The sequence below is a fragment of the Ambystoma mexicanum genome, chromosome 1p (assembly GCF_040938575.1).
Source record: "Ambystoma mexicanum isolate Mex_15411 chromosome 1p, UKY_AmexF1_1, whole genome shotgun sequence".
In the NCBI taxonomy this organism is placed as follows: domain Eukaryota; kingdom Metazoa; phylum Chordata; class Amphibia; order Caudata; family Ambystomatidae; genus Ambystoma; species Ambystoma mexicanum.
The window spans coordinates 984,913,830-984,936,243 of record NC_090921.1 but is presented as its reverse complement, the minus strand read 5'-3'; the positions used below and the strand labels follow the sequence as shown (position 1 = coordinate 984,936,243).

General features: G+C 49.3%; 1 long non-coding RNA gene across 1 annotated transcript; it reads left to right on the top strand.

The window, feature by feature from the left end:
- The first annotated feature begins 3,645 nt into the window (after nucleotides 1-3,645).
- On the top strand, nucleotides 3,646-10,977 carry LOC138566990 (uncharacterized). Its single transcript, XR_011302087.1, has 3 exons — nucleotides 3,646-3,865; nucleotides 6,227-6,417; nucleotides 10,031-10,977. It is a non-coding gene; the product is annotated as an uncharacterized lncRNA (long non-coding RNA).
- Nucleotides 10,978-22,414: the final 11,437 nt, after the last annotated feature.

Genomic DNA, 22,414 nt, shown 5'->3' with positions numbered 1-22,414 from the left:
ATAGTACTGGTGGTATGGCCAATGCCTGTCATCTACCTGCATGCATCAGGTGGTGTGAAATATTAGCAACAGTGGGGTGTGCAAAGGTGGTGATCAGAGCTGTGCCCCGGTGCCGATGGCTAATGCATCCTACACAGGCCTCATCGCTACTCAGTGGGGTGTGGCTGGATGACAAGCGTGCCATATATGCAGAGGCGTGGCTAGGGAGTGGCAGAGGGGGCTATAGCCCCTGGTCTCTTGGTTGTAGCTCCGGATAGAAGCTCAGGTTCTACAGCCAAAAGGCTAGCTAGCCCCGAGTCCCGATAATCCCGATATTAGTGTAGCCCCAGATCTTTTCCAGACCTAGCAACACCCTTGCATATATGTCTGCGTTCCCATTACATTTCAGGTTTGGGAACGCCTGTGAGGGAGAGTGAAGCGTTATTCAAGGTGAAAGTCTATGGAGTTGGTATTCTATGGGTAATTCAGGATACATGACGCATCCTTCATGTGAATGCTGTGGGACTTTTAAGTGCCATTCTTTCAATGCATGCTAAGTTTTCCTGGGTGTAAGCTGGCTGGTGCCCCGAACTCCATTGCACATGTGAATTGCCAGCCCCTGAGCCGGCAGAATGACAATCAGTGTAAGCCTGTACAGGATGTTGTGTTGGCAAATGGACTATCATGCACTTAGCTTGCTCAGCTTGGCTGCCAGCTCCACACTCAGCGCCCCGACACCCTCCAGGCCAGTCATATAGAGGACGCCGTCTCCCCTCAGGGGGCCAGGTCAGGTGGCTCCAAGGTGCCTCACCCTGTGGCAGCTGTCTCCTTGCAACGTTGCGCCAGGAGACTGTGCACCATGTCCTTGAGGTCATTCCAGCTCTGTTTTACCTACTCTGTGTCCCAGGACACCATCCCGACTGCCACTAGATTGTCACGCACCTCTGCCCAGGTAGCAGCCTTCCTCTGGTGTATGCTTTTGGGACTTGTGGCACCAAAAAGATGGCCAGTATGTGTCACCACTTCATTTGCTAGTACAGTGAGCTCTGCCTCTGAACTTTGTCTTGCACTGCCTCATTTCTGGCACTTTGGATTTACTTTTCTCTCCTGATATGATTCCTGTTTCTTCTTCCTTGGAGGGCAGGTGGAAATGGCTGATATCCAACGGTTTGGATTTTTAGACATGGCTGCCGCACAGCTTCTTGTTTACATCGGGATGCCATATCCGCCTGGAGCAAATTCCTGATTATTTTTACTTCCGGTACTGGTTATTGTAATTGTTTATTCATTTATAATGCGCACCGGGCCCATAGGCATCTGGGCGCAGTGCAGGTTACAGAGTTACATATGACGCAGACATAAAATACAGATACATACAGAATTTTGTTTTTGTGGCAACAATGTACACATTTACAATAGAAAGATTCTTTTGGTTACTGTTTCTTACTTAGAAAAAGTCTGCATGAAAAAGTAAAGGATACAAACAAGCGCGAGAGGCCACATGGCTAGGGAGTGCAGCCACCTTTTGACGTTAGTCTTAAAGCAGTGGAAGGGAGATATAGCTCTTAGTGAATCAGGGTTAGAGTTCCATAGTTGTGCTGCCAAGACTGGAAAGCTAGCGCCTCCTGTTTTTTGTAGTTTAAAATTGGGTATTCTGAGGCTATTGGATTGTGCTTTTCTGATAGGTCGTGCTGAGGTGCATTTGGTAAATCTATTAGTGAGGTATAGTGGAGCCTTGTTGGAGAGACATATGTGAGTGAGGTTGAGTGAATTGAATTTGATTCTGTCGTTTATGGAGAGCCAGTTGTCACGTCTTACGCGAGATCTATGCTGTGTTTTGGGGATGCCTAGAGCCGCTTTTAGGGCATTGTTTTGGATTGTCTGGAGTTTGTTGGTGTTGCGTTTGCTGGTGCCTAGATATAGCATTGCAGTAGTACACTTTGGAGAGTATTAAGGCCCTTGGAATTGTAATACAGCTTTCTGTGGAGAGGAATGGTTTACGTGCATGAATCAGTTTGCCCTGGAGCAGAGTCCAGGTAGAAGCCTAGAGTCTTGACTTCCTTTGAGACCTTAATCTTAATTCCATCAATGAGGACGGAGTTGTATTGGGTGGAGAGTTTAGTTAGCCTGTTAGGAGACCCAACGATTAAAAGCTCTGTCTCTTCGTTGTTGAGACATAGGCCATGTGTGGCCATCCATGTTTGTATAATTAAGTAGATTTTGTTAATAATGGTTACATCTTTGTCATAGTCTCCTAGGATGGGGATGAGAATCTGGGTGTCGTCTGCATAGTTGGTGTATGAGACACCCAGATTGTCAAGTATGTTGAAGAGGGGATTTGTAAATATATCATACAGGGTTGGGGAGACACAGGAGCCCTGTGGTACTCTGCATGTGATAGGTACTGGGTCTGCTGCGGAGGAGGGTGAAAAGACTCTCATGGATCTGTTGTCCAGAAAGGAGCTAATCCAAGTCGTGGCTTCCTTGGAGAAATGGCCGGCTATTTTAAGGTGACTGCACAGGACATTATGGCCGAACAGGTCGAATGCAGCGGATAAGTCCAACAGGAGAAGAATGGATATGATACGATATATGTTATTTATAATGCGCTTAATACCCAGGGGTTTCTAAGCACGGACCCGGGGATCGAACCTGTGTTGCTCTGTGTCGTCTTGCTTCCAAGGCGAGCAGGTTGCAGCTGAGCTATTCTCCCAAGACAAATGGAGGCTTCTCTGTCTTTCCGGTCGTCTAGTTGATTCTTCAGGTCAATGAGGGCTGTCTCTGTCCCATGTCTAGGCCTGAAGCCAGATTGGCGAGTGTCCGGTAGGTTGTTGATCTCAAGATAAGCTTGTATCTGGAGATAGGCAGCTTTATCAAGTAATTGGTGGGAATGTTGGGGTCCAAGTTCGTTTTTTTTATTAGGGGTACTACCCAGGCATCTTTGAGATTGGTGGGTACTGAGCAAGATTTGGAGGAGGCGTTGATGAATGTGGAGATGAAAGGAGCAAGGTTTTTTTGCGGCTTCTTGGATAATGAGTGCTGGACATGTGTCCCCTATGGCATGGGAATGCCTTTTAAATGAAAGACACACAGCTTTTGAGAAATGCAATTATGGTGTGATAGTTCAGGAGTTTCAGGGGCTGGATGGCACAGCCTCGTCACTAATGTCAAAGTATAATCAAATGATGAGTAATGCGGGACTCTCTGCACTTAGACCAGACTCCCTTATATTCCAGGGAGAAGTCACACAGATATACAACATCAACAATAATAACTATATTAAGAGAAAAAGAGTAAAACATATCTTTTAGGTAAGGGGGACCCAGACAGAGCCAATAATACTGCTCACATCAATCATCACGATGATTGCTATCACCAGATGGACACAGGAGTCATATAGTGCAGACATGATAGACATGCATAAGCCAGAGAATTTTACTTCTGAGAGGCCGAAGCACCCACACCTGCGATGGGAAAACACGCATCAGCACAGGCGGACAACGATCTGTTGTCCCTATTGTTGTCCTGGGCGCCATGACAACGGATGTTGATTACGTGCCTCTTTAGGAGCATGCTACACGGTTGCCCCAGGTAACGCTACACTCTAGAAAGCAAGGGAGGAGACGCGTTGAACAGAAACGCCAACAGTGAGTCCTATTCCTCGCATCGCGGCCGCCCTGCACTTAATCGAACTTAGACTAGTGGGATATGGGATGGATTTACATGATCCGTTTCCCCTCTCGCAAATATATTTACATGTACATATACATTTTTGCATCCGAGATTGAAGCAGCGAGGAGCTACCACACTCGCATGGAAATACAACAGGGACTGCAAGTCTTCCGCTCTTTCTTCAATATACGCGAGGAAGCAGCCTGTCCATGAGGTAAGCATTTTTTGCAATATAGCGCGACATCTCACGTAAGACTGGAAAATATATAAGGGAAAAGAAAGGGTTTTCTGTGCAAGATGCATAAGGAAACCGCTAGTTTGTGTACACAGGTGAGTTTATACTAAAGATATCCATCAAAAGGAGGGGGCAGCCATCATCTATCCGGTACAATCTAGAACATTACGTACACTTCATCCCCTAGTTTAAATCATTGTGTTTGTAAAGGGCAAAACAAGGACATGTCGATGCAAAGAGGGAGGTATATATACATATTTATCCTTCTTTGTGCATCCTCTCTGGTGAATTTACCCAACTGATCGCAGCAGAATCAGACAGGAGTTCTCTTCTAATCCAACTAAAGGCTCCTACAGTAGTGGGTAAGCGGAAGGGGATAAGTGGCGCCTTCTTGTACACACATTTAGACACACACCCATAGGGAGACCACCTCCTTACAGGGGTCTCCACTCAAGCAGACAGGTTGACAACGGTGCCGGTAGAACCGTACCGGCACCGTTTTCCGGACCTGCAGATTCTGACCCACAATGGCAGAAACACCATCTCTGCAAAGCAACCCCCACGGTGCTACCGCACCCGGTAGCACCGTGACCGGAAACAGTGGACGACTCGGCCGAGCACCCCCAATTACCGGCAAGGCACAATACCGGGCACATTAAGAATACCACGTACACGGAAACACCACCATGAATATGGCGGTAATACCATGAACACTGTGCATGTAACTCTGGCACCGCGGACTAGGCGTTAAACAGTGGCAGGTGAGCTGCAACAACCCCAGGTGAGCACAATTCAGCCAGCTGCACATCATAGGCCACTGGGAGCCTACAAAAGGGCCACACCCAAGCCACCTTCCAACACAAACATGCTGTCAGTTGCCCTAGCAGCAATTGGGTTGGGGAACCTGCAAGCAGCAGTGGAGATAGAAGCAGCACTGAGGCAGAGGAGGAGGTGGTGTAGGCACAGGAGGCAAATGAGGAACCCAGTGGCGATCCCAAACAACAATATACAGCAGGTACCACCCCGCAGGCAGCCACTAATACCCTGCATCAGGGCCTCACCCTGGAACCTGACCCGAAGTCAAATACATACATTATACCGGCTTGACAGGGCCACAATAATATCAATTATCACCCTCATTGAAGAAGACACCAGCAGCCCCATCAACATCCGGACTGCAATCCCACCCCTGCTGAAGGTAGTCTCTGTACTGCACTTTTTCGCCACTAGAACCTATTAGCACACTGTTGGGGAGCTGCACGGGCTGTTACAACCCTGTTTTCCAGGATACTGTTCCAAGTACTGGATGCACTGCTGCGCCATGTCTCAGACCACATTTCCCTCCCCTGGACCTCTTCCCAGGTCAATGCCACCAAAGTGGCCTTCCATGCCCTTGCCGACATGCCCAATTGCATAGGCGCATTAGATTGTAGGCATGTGGAGTTGACTGTCAGACATGCAAATGAGGCGGTGTATCGCAATCGGAAGCAATTTCACTCACTGAACGTGCAGATGGTCTGTGATGCCCAACAACTCATCACGCATTGCTGTGCACGTTTCCCGGGGTCCACACACGACTCAGTGGTATTGCGGAACTCCACATTGCCAGGGCAGATGGCATGATATGCAGGACAAAGGACCTGGCTGTTGGGTGAGTACAACTGCCAATGCATGACCCCTGTGTAGTTGGGGGGGGGGGGTACAGACCAGCACCACAGTGTCCCAGGCTGTTGGTTGAGCAGAACTGCCAATGGATGACCCCTGTGTAGTTGAAGGGGGGGGGGGGGTATAGACAAGCACCAGAGTCCACCCAGCTTACCGCTTCAACTGGCAAATGGCACTATGCCATGTCAAGGAAATACATACCCTGGCTGTCATTAGGAATACCATAGCCATGGAGTGGCACAACATGCAATGCCAAATGTGGTTGCGAGTATCTTCCCTAGGTAATAAATAGTAGCTACAACCATGTGAACGATGGGTGCACCTCGTGCTGTGCGCAGAAGTCACCTCATTGGTGTGGTCTGCGTCTGCCTGATGCAGATCTGCCCAGCACCTTACAATACATGAGCCAACTACCACATCTGACCACATGTACATTGCAATGATCAAGACATGTAGTTGCCTACCATCAATTCACGAATGGAACCATCAGACAAAACTGTCTCTGTGACCCAAGTATGCAGAAAAGATATGTACAACATAGGAATACCATACAGGATATCTGTGGGTTGTAGTGATCACTGTGCTGATTTCAGACAGAGAGTCTAGACATGCTATCTAATACAAACAGTAATACCACAAACACTAACATGTCTCCTTACTGTCACTCCCATGCAGGTGATGCCGGATATGCACTCACGCCATGGCTCATGACGCCCATCCGATGGCCACGGAACAGGCATGAGGAGGCCTACAACCGGGCACACATACGGACACGTGGCGTGATAGAGCGGACCTTTGGACTGCTGAAGGCCAGGTTTCGCTGCCTCAGCCGATCAGGCGGGGCATTGCAGTAAAGCCCAGTGAAGGTAGGCAAAATTGTGCTGGCATGTGTCATGCTGCACAATCTGTGCATACGCAGGAACATTCCACTGCCCCCGGACAATGAGCCAGCAGATGAGGATGAAGATGATGATGGGATGGGTGTACAACCAGGCCGAGGTGCCATTGATGTCCTACATGCATGGGGAGCACTCCTAGACCATTTTTTTGGATCAACTTCAAATGCACATGGTACAATTTGTGACACTTAGAATAAATGATTACACCACACACAAAAGAAGATTGTCCACTCGTAATTTGCATTTGCACACCAGTGTATTAAGTAATCAAAAAATGAAACAGGTGCAATTAGGAACAATGCCCACACGTGACCTCCCACCTCCCCAACGTACCCACCCACCGACAATGCTCCAACTAACAAACCCCACTATGGACCACCCCCACCTCCCCAACGTACCCACCCCCCGACCAGGCCCTAACTAACAAACCCCACTATGGACCACCCCCCACCTCCCCCAACATAACCATCCACTGACCAGGCCCCAACTAACAAACCCCACTATGGACCACCCCCACCTCCCCAACATACCCACCCAATGACCAGGACCACATCACGACACGTGTGACCTCGGTGTCCCACCGTACGCCCTATTTTCTCCCACGCTTGGGCCCATGTTTGTCCTTTCCAGTTGCACCAGCTAGCCGCGTTGACCTCCTCCTGGTGCTGCTGGCCACAGAGCTCAAAGGAGTGCTGCTGGCGGAGGGCAGAGCAGGGTTTGTTGGGGGCAGGCAGCCCATGATGGCTTGCAGAGCCAACAACATTGTCTCCGCAATGTTGGATTGGATGCTGTTGCCCTCTCTAACCCTTCTCAACACCAACATGTTGGTTGTGGCAAAATGCCCTATTGCACGTGATAGGCGCTGCACAGAGGTTGCGTTGCTCTCCAGCTGCAAACGGGCCTCCTACCGTTTGAGCTTTGACTCCTCAAGTTGTCGCTCCACAAGTCCCGTCAGCGTGTCCTGACGCTCTTCAATGCGCTGCATGCATGAGGTGAGTTCCTCTAGGCCTGGTGTAGGTGAGTGCATTGGACTGTGCATTCCAGTCAGGCTGAATGTGCCCAGCTGTTCAGGTGTGGAGGTGCACCCCTCATTCCCTGACCCTGGTGCTTCAGTGGTCTGATGGTCATGTGCACTTTCCACACCATCAGACTCTTCATGGATTGGTGGTGCAGCAGCACTTGCAGGTGCACTTGGAGTGGCAGCACAGGGATTCACCGGCGGTGCATGCTGGTCTACAGGTGCTACGGGGATGTCGTCTCCAGAGGGCGGTGCACTGGGACTGTAGTCGCAGCACAGGTGCCGGAAGTGGTAGCAGTGGATTACTGTTCAGGTCTCGGAAGACGGCGACGTGCAGTCCCCCTTGGCGTCAACTGTTGACCCCCGTCACAGTCGAATGAGGTTCCTGTGGGGGGATTTTAAGGCATGCGTTAGTGGTGTCACAGGATGTGTATCGGGCAATCACATGCAACACACACCTCATGCTTCATCTAGTTATGAGTACATGCATTGATGGGTGCTGCGCTCAGGTGTATTAATCAGGGGTTGCACCCGGGTGCACGCTGTCTGGCTGTCTGGGTGGTGGTGTCCCATTGGGGTGCTGGGTGTGGTAGGGTTGACGGGGACTGTGCTATGTGGCTCTGTGTGCCTTGATAGGGTGGGGGGCATGGGGGTGCTGGGTGTGGTAGGGTTGATGGGGAATATGCTATGTGGCTCTGTGTGCCTTGATGGGGAGCATGGGGGTGCTGGATGTGGTAGGGTTGATGGGGACTGTGCTATGTGGCTCTGTGTGCCTTGATGGGGGGCATGGGGGTGCTGGGTGTGGTAGGGTTGATGGAGACTTTGCTATGTGGCTCTGTGTGCCTTGGTGGGGGGCATGGGGTGCTGGGTGTGGTAGGGTTGATGGGGACTGTGCTATGTGGCTCTGTGTGCCTTGATGGGGGGCATGGGTGTGCTGGATGTGGTAGGGTTGATGGGGACTGTCCTATGTGGCTCTGTGTGCTTTGATGGGGGGCTATGGGGGTGCTGGGTGTGGTAGGGTTGATGGGGACTATGCTATGTAGCTCTGTGTGCCTGGATGGGGGGGGAATGGGGGTGCTGGATGTGGTAGGGTTGATGGGGACTGTGCTATGTGGCTCTGTGTGCCTTGATGGGGGGGCATGGGGTGCTGGGTGTGGTAGGGTTGATGGGGACTGTGCTATGTGGCTCTGTGTGCCTTGGTGGGGGGCATGGGGTGCTGGGTGTGGTAGGGTTGATGGGGACTGTGCTATGTGGATCTGTGTGCCTTGATGGGGTGGGGAGCATGGGGGTGCTGGGTGTGATAGGGTTGATGGGGAGTATGCTATATGGCTCTGTGTGCCTTGATGGGAGGGCATGAGGTGCTGGGTGTGGTGGGGTTGATGGGGACTGTGCTTTGTGGCTCTGTGTGCCTTGATGGGGGGGTTGGGTGTGGTAGGGTTGATGTGGACTGTGCTATGTGGCTCTGTGTGCCTTGAAGGGGGGGCAGGTATACCTTCATTCACATTCAGCTCTATGTACTTAACAGCCTCGCCAGGTGCGTCTGCTCTGGCCTCGGCACCACCTAGCCCCTCAGTTCCTTCAAGGTGCAGCACGCTGCTGCACCTCTCATCCCGCGGTTGCAGCTTCACTGGGGAATGTGGACCCCCTCCTGTGGCACAGCTTTGCTGTCTGTGGGCTGAGAGCAGGTTCCTGACCCGCAGCCACAGGTCATCCCACCTCTTGTGGTAGTCCTTTACTGTCCGCCCAGTCACCCCCAGAGCTGAGACCTTCTGGGCCGCCTCAGCCCATATGGCCTTCCTTCTCTGCTGCGTGGAGCGCCTCTGGTCTGCGCTGAATAGTTCTTCGGCATTATTCACAATGTGCTCAACAAGCACAGTGAGTTCCGCCTCACCGAAGCGGGGTTTCCGCTGCCGGCTGATTGTCACCCTTGATGTCATCCTCCTCGTGGTTTTTAGCCTGGCACAGTACCTGTGGGCCTTGTGGTACCAGAGGATTGCAGTGGGTTGTGATTTATGTAGTGGCCGCTGCTCTTTTTCCGGTTTTCACGGTGACAGTATTTCCAGCACCAGCGTTTCCGCCTCTGCTGATATCGGCATGGCCGAGGCGAATACGGATGTACCGCTGCCATTTGACCTCTGTCTCCGTGGGTGTTACCGTGATGGCGGTGGCACCGGTTTCACACTGTGCTGGGGCGCACTGCCTCCAACCCGTAATTCTTCCTTGTTTCTGCATCCATGCGGTCATGGAACCGGTGTCACCGCCATCACAATAACTCTGGATTCCGGACCGGCAAACTTGTAATGAGGGCCAATGACTAATAGTAGATTACCCTATTCCCCTTAGAGTGCTGGTAAAGAAATGAAAAAAGAAAGAAACCACGTTCCCTGATCCAGAAGGTCTTATACCACATGCCCAATGAAGAATTCAGGAGAAGGCAAGCAGTAATATTGGGTGTACCAATATTTTAATTGAGATGCCTGTTTTGGAACTCTATTAATCATTGTATATTTTAAATATGCAATGGTAGTGATACTCACACCTTCCTTTTATTTTGTTTTTCAGAATTGGGTGACAAGTTAAGGTCCTGAAGAAGGCAGTGAATCCGTTATTCTGCCGAAACGGCAGACTAGTGCCCCATGGGGGAGCATGCTCATACTGGCAAGCCCTGGCCCAACATATAAGAAATTCAAATGATTCTTTTGGTGATGTAGACCACGTTTAAAAAATGTTTAGGTAGGAAGAATTTTGTTATGTAGAAACACTCTTTGGTAAAAATGTATAAACAACACTTGTGGATAGAAAAGGGATTCATTATCTGTATTGTTCAGGTATAAACGGTGTAGGGTAATTTGTTTTGATTGTATGTGTTTTCTTTTTTATTGTTCAAAATTGTAAAATGGCATCAGGTGAATTTGTGTGCTAAAGAATTTACTTTGGGATAATTTGACACCAGACAATTCAAAACATTGATGAATTATAAATATAAATTAAAAAAAAGATTTTGGATATACTTTAAAATATGATCTGTTGAATGAGGTTCAGGAACCTTGGGTGTTTCATTTATTGAAACAAGTTCTTTAAAGAAATGTAAAGTAAACTAAATGTAAAAACAACATGTTGGGCATCCCTTTGTAAAAGTAGGAGTTTCAGGGCGACAGGCGTGACTCAAGTGTGAAGTATTGTGGATCTACTGGGCTGCTGATGCGTTTTGCAATATCTTGGAGAAGAGTGCATGCCGAGTGTGCATGCCTACAACATTTGTTGGTTGCAGAGTGTATTGGCACACCCAGGAGGGACAGGCAGCATTCCTTGGTAGGTTGAGTTCTCTGTTATGTGGTAGAGGATGTTCCCTAGCTTTCCCCATGCTCCCTACTTATAAATCCTGATACTCTGGGGATGTAGAGGCTCCTGGGTGGATTTTCACCCCGATGTCACTTGCTCTGCTGTGCAGAATGGTCTCCAATGAGAATAAAACTGTGCCACTAGTAAAAAGAGCCAGAGAGGGCGGATCCAGCTTCCCTCATTTTGCATCCAATCACTGGAATGCCCTACCTCCCACAATCTGAGGTGAGGCCTTCCGCAAAGCTATGAAAACCATTCTCTTCACATAAGGTCGTTCACATCAGCATGAACACTTAACATATGACCCACTGCATAAGCTGCAATATAATGACCAAGTGCAATATCTGTAACAACAGTATTATGTTTTGTAGTATTCATAATGTGTGAACGACTGCTACCATTCCTGTACCTGTGTAACTAAGCTCTTGCAAGTAACAGTGCCTCAATGCCCCTGTGCTGCTTGCACGCTATATAAATATAAATAAATAAACATAAAAGAAAATATACCTGTAAAAATACTAACCTATCTGGATACAAATGTAGTCTTCCACTTATTTTTTGGGGTAAGGGGAAGACGACCATCCATTTGGGAGTGTGGAGGCAGGGGTGTTATTTTAATTGAGCAAAGGGTGTGTGGCAAGAAAGTAATATGTTGATGGGTAAAGGAGGTTTCCTTTCATGGTCTAGATACCACAGCGCCAGAAACCCGGGCATAAAAGGCTGCGCACAAAAGTGCAGCATGCTGTGAGTTGGGCTTCTGTGGTCACGGTGTCCAGGCCACAAGGAAGCCTCCGGAGGCCGCAGCAGGTAAGTGGGGGTGAGGGGGAGGAGCGAGTGGAGGGATGCATTTTCATTTTGCAACTTTTCCTCCATAGTTTTCTATACAACCTCATTATTTTTGCTCTGTTCTCAATTCTGTCCTGACTTTTGGAAGGGAAGTAAAACCTTCAGTTTCACTTCCCTCTCGCTAATTTATTATGGAAAAACAGCTTGGTCCTTCAGACTATCAGTATTGGGAAACTGTCTCCCTTGAATTCTTGCATTTTCTACATTGCACACAGTACACCACAGTGCAGGGCAATGGGGACACATTTGTACCACCCTATCTTTTTAAACATGGGATTTCTCGTTACTTTTATAAGTGCATAAAATCATGTTGGTGGCAGCAGTTCAATTTTTACCATTTTCATATTATATTTGGTGTGCACATTTGTGTATACCGCCTATGGCTACTAAACGTGGCTAGTGCCCTATAATGGCCGTGCCATGAGATTTCTGGCCGTTCTTTGGCCATATTGGAGTTTGGCCTTCTCAAGTCAGGGAAGTCCTCATAAAGTCATGCACTTGCCAAGAAAGAGTGAGTGAGTGAGTGAGTCTGTGTCTGTCTATTCCCAGTCCACATCATTGGTGCCAGAAAGGTTGCTACTGGGGGGTAGGGGTTGAAACCAGCCCATTATTGGACAACTACTGGCTGCTTGAATGGTGCAGATCCTTACCATTGGTGGGCTTGGATTTGCTTTGAGCTCAGATTTTGAATAAGAGGAGGACTCCTGCGGCTATTTGTCAGCTCTCCGTTGGAGTCAAGAATCCTTTGAAGAAGAGCAGCCTGTTGATGACCTGAGGAAGAATTCTCCAATGGCCCAACAACCTCTCCAGTGACCGGCCTGGTGAAGCCCTGCTCCTCTACCTGATCTCCTCTGGAGACCCTTAACAGTGTTTAGCGCTTGAACTAGTGGGAGCAACTAGTGTCGATGCCTTTTCACAGAGCCTTGGGAAGGGCCCATGGACTGCCCAGTCGACTGACCAGCTGGGCTACCATGCCAAGACCGTCACTGCTCTGCATTCAAACCTGGAGGTTTGGTGGTTGTTAGCTGGTGACACTAGTCGCATTCTCGCCGAATTCCAGCTTCCTATCTTCAAGGGAATCTGTCCAGGAGGAGCTTCTGTGACTGTGAAGGACCCGTGTCATCGCCTGCAAACATGATAGTCGCTGGAACTAACCTTCCTCCATCACATGAAGTGTCCTGAAGAGGTCTGCATCTTTGGAATCCAACATTTCTTGTAGTTGCACCTGACCAGAAGAATACTTGAACCTGTAACCCCTGGGCACCTCTCACTGGAACAAAGGATGGAAGATCGCGACCCATCATGATCCCTGGGAAAATCTGAGTCATGGCGGTAAGTAAACATACGTGTTCCTGTTCCCCCTTGTCCTCCTTTAGTATAACATTAGGAAAAAGTCCCTTTGTCTCCTATCTCCCTCTTACTCCCATTTGGTCGTTGAACCTGGGTCGTTTTTATCTTGATCCTTGTTTAGCTTTGGGTCTGGAAGGAAGAGGAGAGCTTACCTGTCCCCTAGTAAACTGTTAATAGTTTGAAACTATTCTGAATCACCACCATAAGTCCATTGCATCCTATTAGAGAACCCATACATGTGAGAAACCTTGTGCTGGAACCTATGACTCTTGGACACTAGGCTTCATTCAACTTAGGGTTGGACCACTAAAGTATAGGGAATTGGATTTGTGGCTGGTTCTCATCATTTGAACTGTATCTGCATTGCTCACCTCTTTTACATGGAAAGTTATTTCATGATGTATAGTGAATAAACATACTGGTGATTGTATATATTTGTATTATAGAGTGTTGCGTGATAATATTACCTAATCATTTCATTTTTTAGTGTATTCTTAAGGCCTAAATAACTATCTTTTAGATTGACTGTCTAAACTGAATTATTTTGTGTTATTCTGTGAGGACTCATTGAGCGCCTCTGACCATGCTCACACTCTCGTGAGACTTATCCATTGCTACCTTGATTGGGTTTTGGCTAAACTCCCTTAGCTCCCGGGTCACCCTAACTAGGGCCGCCTCCTAAAATCTGTCCACCAGGCAACACTCTAGAAATCCCTCTTGACCAGACCATCTGTTTCAAAGCCAGCATAGGCTAAGGGCACGGTGTTGTGCGACACAGGACCACAGGAGATGCTGGCCTATCGAGCGTAGAATGTTGGGTTACGCCCACGCAGTGTGCGCATTAAGAAGCGAGGACCGGACTCTCCGTGGCAGAGCCTTCATAGGCTAAGGGCACGGTGTTGTGTGACGCAGGACGGCAGAAGACGTTGGCCAATCGAACATAGCATGTTGCACTACGCACACACAGCATACCCTTTAAGAAGTGAAGACCAGAGCCTCTGTGGCAAAGCCTGCATAGGCTAAGAGGCGCGGTGGTGTGCAACACAGGTGTTTGGTGATGAATGGGTGCGGCGCAGAGTGCAAGCATGCTGCACAGCCATCGACCATCAGTGACCAAAAGGTAAGAAGGGTTTTGGGAAGTGGGAGCAGCCACTACTGCTCTCTACTAAACTACCCGGTCTTTGCGCATACTTGCACCTAACCGTCGGACATAATGTACTCCGTTTCTGTGCAATCTTAGGCTCTCCCCTCTAGTAGTTAGCTGTGCTTTGTGTTTTGTTTCCCTTCTCCAGGTCCCCTCAACTGTGGCCACTTTTTACTGTGAACTGTACCCCATCAGGCTCTCTCCCACTCTCTAGGTCCCTTTCAAGTGTGGTTACTGTTGTACTGGGAACTGTGTCCCATTAGACTCTCTCCCACTCGCTAGGTCCCCATTCAACGTGGTTACTGTTGTACTTTGAACTGTGTGTTAGGCTCTCTCCCACTCTATAAGTCCCCACCCTGCAGGGCGTACCTTTGTACTGTTTTGTGTCACCTGTTTGCTCCTTCTGTGTGACACTCCCAAACTCCCCTCCTGCTGTGCATACTGCATTGTGCGGTGCTGGGCGTCTCTCCTTCGTTCGCTCCCTCCTCCTACTTTCCTCCTTGTTTCTCCCATCTTTTCCAACTGCTACTCTATCTCCTATGCTATCCATCTCACAAAGTCTGGACGGAAGAAGTTCAAGAGGGACATCCTGGTCTCCAACCCAGGCCTCCCTATCGCCGATCTCTACATCAGTCCTTCCTCCAGACAGACTCTCACTGACATCCTCTTTGTCGTTGCCTCATAAGACCTATGGGCCTCTCATTTGGTCTCGGCTCTCTCTCCCATCTCTTCCTCTCCCATTAATGGTGGCATTCGGTGGGGGGTTCTCTTGGCCTCCTTCCACTCCTCCAAGACCATCATTAATGTCTATCTGAATGGCACTGTCTAGGTGCAGGGCCCTGAGCCCAATCTCGTCCTTTTCAATAGGCGCCTCCTGCATCTCACAAATTTCCTTCCTTCTCCCGGTACTCCTACTAACACCTCTCTGGCTCCTCTGCCACTTCCTGCTTCCACCTCTGCCCACTCCCAGGCCCCTCTGCCACTTCCGCTGGGTGTACCTCACGCCTGTACCCCACCCTGGAAGTCTTTCAAATGTGGCAATCTGCTCTACATCGCTACTCTCAACTCTAGCACTGCTGTCAAATTCGCCTGTGACATCTGTCACCTCCTCGAAGAACTTGACCTGGATGTCCTCGCTCTCACTGTGACATCGTTCACGAGCCAGCTCCGTCACAAGTTTTGACACTCTCCTGCCTGATGGCTACAAGATCCTCTCTGAGCCCGGAGGTGGAGTAGCTCTGATCTTTCAGGAGTGGGTTCCTGCTTCTGTCAGTCATACGCAGGCCTACTCCTCCTTTGAATGCCTGGTCTGCAGACTCTATCTCCTGGCCTGTCGCTGACTGTGGCCACCATCTACAGGCCACCTGGCCAGGTTGCCCTTTTCTTCTCAGAGTGGGCTGTCCTCTCCTCTTCTGGCCCCTACCTCTCAACTTCTCCTTCTCTGAGACCTCAACATCTACCTGGATGCTTCTTATCCCGCCTCTGGTCTCTGGTCTCTTCCGCAACCTTTGTGACACTCTCTCTCCCTCCATTCTACCATCTGGACCGACACACTCTGCCGGACACACCTTGGATGTTCTCATCTCCTCAGACATCCCCCTCTCTAACCCTCTCATCACTTCTCTCTCTTGGACTGACCACTTTCTGCTCTGCTCTCACCTGAAACTCTATGTCCCTCAGGCAAAGCCCACCCCAGCACTGCCACCTAGCTTCTCCGTCATTCGGTCCATGAAGCGTGTGTCAGTGGATGCGTGTGTCAGTGGATGCATTTGCCTCTACCTTCTCTGCTTCTCCTATTCCTGCGGCTGACTCGCAGCCCTCTCTAACCTGCATCTCTCTATCTCCAACACTCTGGACATCCTTGCCCCTGTCATGAGAATCCATCTGAAGCCTACTTCCAAGTGCAACTCTTAGTATGACTCTGACCTCACAGCCCTTAAACCAAGGGCAGAGTGGCTGAGAAGAAGTTGAGGGCTTCAGGCATTTCCTTTGACAAACTGGACTACCACCTGTCCCATCCAAGAAGAGAGTCCAAGCCAACCCCGTGTCTCTGCGGCCTCTAACAACACAGCCAAACTCTTTACAATCTGCAAGGAGCTGGTCAATCCTTCTGCAGTCTATACCTCTCCTGTTCCCTTCAAGGCCCTCTGTAGGGCTTTGGCTTCTCACTTCACCACTAAAACTCAGGACATCCTGTCCTCGATCTCCTCTTCCTCTCCCTATACCTCTCGCAGCCCCCCTCTGGCCGCCTCTGCCTCTCCTCCTCTTTCTCTCTGACTACACCTGATGAAGTTACTAGACAAGTCCGATCTATGAAAATGTCATCCAAACTGGTGCTCCCCTGCTCCTCCAAAATCTTCAAGGACCGCATTGACACCCTCGCTCCGGTATTGGCCGATTCCAGCAATCACTCTTTCGCCACTGGATCTCTCCACTCTTTCTTCAAACACTCCCTTGTGCACCCCCTTCCTTATAAAACATTTAGCTGATCATACATTTCTGGAAAACTATCGCCCGATCTCCATCACTCCTTTGCTGGGAAAACTCCTGGAAAAGCTGGCCATCTCCCAGCTTACTCACCACACTGAATCTGTTGGTTGTCTCCATGACCATCAGTCTGGCTTCAGAGCAGCCAGAGGCATGGAAACTGCTCTTCTGAAGAACCGTGAAGATCTGCTCTCTAATCTCCAGCCTTCCTTGTGTCCTCATCCTCCTTGACCTTTCCTCTGCCTTTGACACGGTCAATCATGCCATCCTGATCAATCGACAGCGCGAGACCTTGGGAATCACGGATCAGGCCATGGAGTGGCTGACTTCCTTCCTCCTGGACCAACCTTCCCAGGTCCAACTTGGGTCCTTTCTCTCCACCACCTCCTCTCCACATGTGGTGGTCCCCAGGGCTCCATCGTTTTCACCCTGGCTCTTCAATGTCTACTTGGCCGCTTTGGCCCACCTAATCTCTACCTTTCTCTACTTTCAGTGTTATGCGGATGACACTCTGCTCTCTTTCAGGCTCCCCTTAGCCTCCTCTCCTCTCTCGCTCATTCCTGACTGTCTATCCGTGATTCAGGATTGGTGCGCCTCCAACAATCTCTGCCTTAATGCCAGTAAGACAGATCCCTCGCATTGGGACCCCTGCTCCTGCTTTTCTGCTCTCACTCTGGCTGCTCTCCTTGGGCCCTCTTCCATCGCCTTCCTGTGAAGCTAAAAAACATCATATTCGACTCCGTTCTCTCCTGCTCTCCTCACATCACAGACCTTGTCAAGAAGGCCCAATACCAGCTGCACCTCCTCAGAGGCAATCTTCCTTTTCTCACTTTCCCAGAGAAGCAGACTGTCTCCAGAGCCCTGGTTCTCTCTAGGCTGGACTACTGAAACAGCCTCTTTCTCTACTCTCCGCCCTCTGCAACTAATCCAGAACAGTACTGCAAGACCTATCCTTGGCCTCAAGCCCAGGGACTGTATCTCTCCAGCCCTGAAATCTCTCCACTGGCTGCAAGGATTAAGTTCAAGACCCTCTGCATCATCCATAAGGCTTTCTGGGTCCGGAGCCTGCACTACATCCAACTCTCTATTCCAAAATACCTTCTTGTCGAGCCTTTCGCTCAGCTACCTCCAACTCTCTGAGGTTCAGACGCTTTTCCAATCAGAGAGTGGGGGGTAGATCTGTCTCCTCTGCAGGTGCCTCCCTCTGGAATTGCCTACCTGGCACTCAAAATTGAGCCAGGCCACATGAAGTTCTGTAAGCAGCTCAAGACCTTCCCTTTCCCCTCTGCTTTCTCTCTCTCCCTTCCCTGCTCACCTTCCTGTCCACTGCGCTGACTGGTTGCTTTGTTACTCTCAGAGTCTCTCTGGGTAACAGGCTCCTCCATGATCAACAGGCTCCTCCATGATCAATCTCCCCTGCACTGCGTCCTGCGCACTTAGGGGCTGGAACTGTAACCTCTACAGTCCCCTGACTCCTTGCACTTACCGAGAGCCGCGCTGCCCTTGCTGCACTTACCCAGAGCAATGCTACCCTGATTGCACTTCCCCCTTCCCTCTAACTGGAACTTTCCTCCTCTTCCTTGCCCCTGCACTTTGCGTTTTCGCACCTTCACGATCTGAATGAGACAAGGCCTAGTAAGATCGTTTGCCTTGTCCTCCCTGTCTTCCCTCCCTTGTCACGTCATGCCTATAAACACTTGTATACAAGAGTGTTATAAATGTCATATCATATCTTAACACATTTCAGCCTGGAATACGCAAGGACAGCCTTTTGTAACCACCCTTAAGTCCCCGAACCAAGGTTTCATGCCACAGAGATGTTTGGGGGTAAAATACATGCCAAGCTCTTGTAGGGTTTAGTAGGAGTGCAGTGGTATGTAGATGACAGAAGGTAGAGTGTCCTTTTGGTTGTTGCGGGGGTGAATGGAGCGGAGAACTATTTAGCTACTGTAAATTGAGGAAAAAGGTAGTGTGGGGTTGAACATCCCAGACTGCACCACTGGAGAGAAGCCACGTTGCCTTTTTTCTGACCTGTTTACCAATCTTTTTCCTAGAAAAGTCCAAGCACAGCCATATCCAGGATAAGACTCTGGTGTGCTCCATTAGAGACCCTTGATCTGTCAGTGTTATGGCATTGCAAAGACACCCTCGCCACTGTACGAGTCTACTCACAAGGTAACCTGCGCATACTCTGAAAAAACGGAGGGTATTCTCACTCCTCCTACCCTTGGATCCTGTGCGCAGGTGACCAGGGAAATGCCATCATTCTTGGATCCTGATCCTGGGGGCGGACAAGCAAGGGAGGATCACCTGGGTGGAGGGTCCTTGAGGATTGGGAGTGGGGTGCCCTCGGGCGAGACATGGTATCCCCCCTTTCCTATTAACAACCAACCTAAGCCTCCCCCAACCTTTATGGGCTATTATAAGCCAGCTCCCTTCATTTCCACACGTACAACACTCGACAGTACTGAGAGGAGACAGAGAATGAACACCACATACCGTAACCACTCTAGTACTGGGACAAAGAGGTAAATGAGAGCAAAGACTACATTCTTTCACCACTCTATTACTGGGCCGAGGAAGATGCCTGCTAAGAACTGTGAGGGTCAGGCATTTTCCTTTAATTGTGGTCAGGCAGGGCTAATCAAGCAGCCACATCTGCAGCCTGTCAAGGGGCTATACCTGTATGTGGGAGAGCAACAGGGAGACTGGAGCGTGGAAGTGCAAGAGGGAGACCTGTGTATGGAGGAGCAACAGGAGACGCTTATGAGGCGGCAGCCGCGGTCGGACGGGTGACATAGCCAGGACGCCAGCAATTATCCCAGAGGACTTGTGGGACTTGAAACAAGTGCGCTGTATGTTTTCACCACATTTGAGGGTCTCCATCTCCAAGTGTGAGCTGCAGGAGCTGCTGAGGAGCAGCCTGGTGCAGAGAGGACGCCGCCCGCGTCCTTGAAGAAGCCTTGAAGCTGGCGCGCAGAGAGAAACCCGGGTGAGCCGGTGGGTTTCCCGACTTCAGGAGTCAAGAGGAAGACTTATAAAAGGCCGGTGAGTGTCGGGAGGGAATTTAAGCACTGAGGCACTCCTGTAGGACCACACATGAACAACGGTCTGTGCATATAAGCCAATGCGTGCATACTGAATAATGAACTAAATGGAAACGTAACTTTGAAGCTAATACATGCATATTGTAAGAGAGGCATGGTATCACAAGTATGACAGTGACACAAGAGTTACAAGTTTCAAAACCTTTATCTTTTTGGGATTTGAAGATACTCCTTCTCTGCCCTATAGCTAAGATGGGAGTAGTCTCTACAGTCAAATAATAAAGAAAATACAGTCCTTGTCAGCATATGTCAGATCAAAATGGCCTATACTAACAAAACCTAATGCCTGCCCTATCTCTTACACAAAAAAAGTGCTAAAAGGGGAATATGTGTGCAAAGGAAAGTTAGTGTTGTAACAAATAATTAATGCAGCTGAGTCAGCTCTCCTTCCTATGTTGGACAGCACGAAGTAAGGCGGCCCCTGTAAATAGGATGACACACTCTGCCTCAGGTTCTCAAAACAAAGCAAGTTCAAAACATGGATCGAAGCCTGCTTGGCCTTCCACGTTAAAGTCACTTATTCCAGCTTTCTAAAGTGCTTTCACAGTTCAACAAAGGTTCACACATGTCTCCCTCAGTCGGGCTCGGTCCTTTCAACCAAAATGTACCTGATTCAACATAGGTCTCCCTCAGCCGGGGTCAGACCTCGCAATCACAGCACTTGCAGCGGTTCCCTTCCCCAAGCTTTATTCACATCCATTAGGGGTTCCCCTTCCCCTAACTTATCACACTTCCGGGCTCCCTCAGTTGGGTTCGGACCTTTCACCGATGTCGAAGTCTTTGGAATGTGCAAGGCTTTTACTATAGACCGCCATAGGACCATTTCGACTTTCACTTCAGCTCACACTCTTGTGTTATTCGCCCCAGTGTCTCTTGGTCTTGGTAGTTCAGTACCATAAGCACAAATGTTTAGCTTTGCTGCTCTACAAGATATCACATTTTGCGGAGCCTTTCATGTCATTCGTTAACTCACCGGCTGTGTGCATTCCTTTCTTGTCTTTGCAGCTTTAATTCACGAGTCAAGGTTAATACCACAGGCTTGGACTCACCTCTCCAACTCTGTCATACACCCGGGAGGGTCGCCGTCGTCCTTGAAACACAATGCAGTCTTCTCATTTGGGATTTAGCCTTATCCGCGTATCTTTCCAAACTCCTGCAGGGATCTCCTGCGTGTCCCTACCATTTTCTCTCGTCCCTCGATCGGTCGTTCTGCTCCAGTGAGTTCGCCTCCGCCCCGGAAGATCTTCTCCTTCTCATGTTCCACCTTGCTCAGAGTGTGTCTCTATGTCCTGCCATTTATCCGTGTGGGGAGAGCTAATGGGTATCAGATGTATATGATTAAAGTCAAGTGCCTGACTGTGCCTGACCCGATTAGCGGGACATGTCCAATGAGATATGTAAGGGTTAGCCCCTTTTACTCTCAGTCGCCCTCTTTCTCGGCCCAAGGGTAGAAAGGGTTGGGGGGGCCAGTTGGGACATTGGAGGATGGGTCATGGGTACGGGAATGGGTGGACAGGGTAATACCACATCTCATCATTGGTTGCCTCACCCCCACTCCCTGAAGACCCCTCACCCAGGTGATCCTCCTGCACTGGTCCAGTTTGGATCCAAAGGCGATGGCTGTGTCCTGGTAACCCGAGACAGAGATCCCTGGGGGCTAGCAGGTGAGACACCCTTTGGTTTCTCACAATATTGAATACCAAACTAAATGGGAAGTTAACTTTGAAGCAAAACAAGTGCATATTAAACACCACACTGAATGAGATCTTATAATTAAGCAACATAAGTGCACATGGGACACTTAACTGAAAGTAAACAATATTAAATGTATGGTGCACCACAATTTAACTTAAACCCTGAAGTTAAGTACATCAAAGGCTAAAGGGAGCCACGCAGTGAACTTTGAAGAGTGACTGCAGTGCGGAGAGGACACGGATTGGCAAGAGGTGTGCGACACGTGGTGGCAGAGCCATAAGGCTTATAAAGAGACACCAGCGGCGTGCAAGACTACACATAAAACCAAGGAGTCGACAAAAGTTATTAAGTGAAAGTGACTTGGTGCATAGGAGCAAGTGCCAAGGAACCTGTGTGGGCTGAGGAGTCCAGGGATCCTAGTTGCGCAACCTGTGATGTCTGGACTGTGTGGTCTAACAACTGCGCCGAGACCAGTGAGCCCTGAATGGTGAAAAAGAAGGGCACTGTGAAACAGCACAATGCAACCACTGCAGATATGCCACACTTGATATCTTGAGAACAGAGCCTCAAGACCCCTTTTGTTTTGATCTGTGTTACTTGAAGCTTGGGGAAGGGAACCCAAAGGAGTGATTTTGAACTGTAACATCTTGAACTGGAAAAAGGTAAACTGAGACTTTTTCATGGAACTTTCTCATGCGTGGGGAAGGGGAGCTGAAAGAAATCTGAGCTGTGAGCTCAGAACTTTGAGTTGAACACTATTTCTTTTGACTTAGATATCCTTCCACATTGTTTAGCTGAAGTTGTGAGGGCAAGGATAGGTTTTGGACACAGACTGACATTTAAGTTGAACTCTTTGACTTAGACTTTGCTTAGATTTGTTCAGGTAAGGGAAAGCCCACCTTATTATAGGGCAAGTTAGGCCTTCACCATCCTGGGATTTAAGTTTATAAGACACGCATTACTCACTGTAATAGC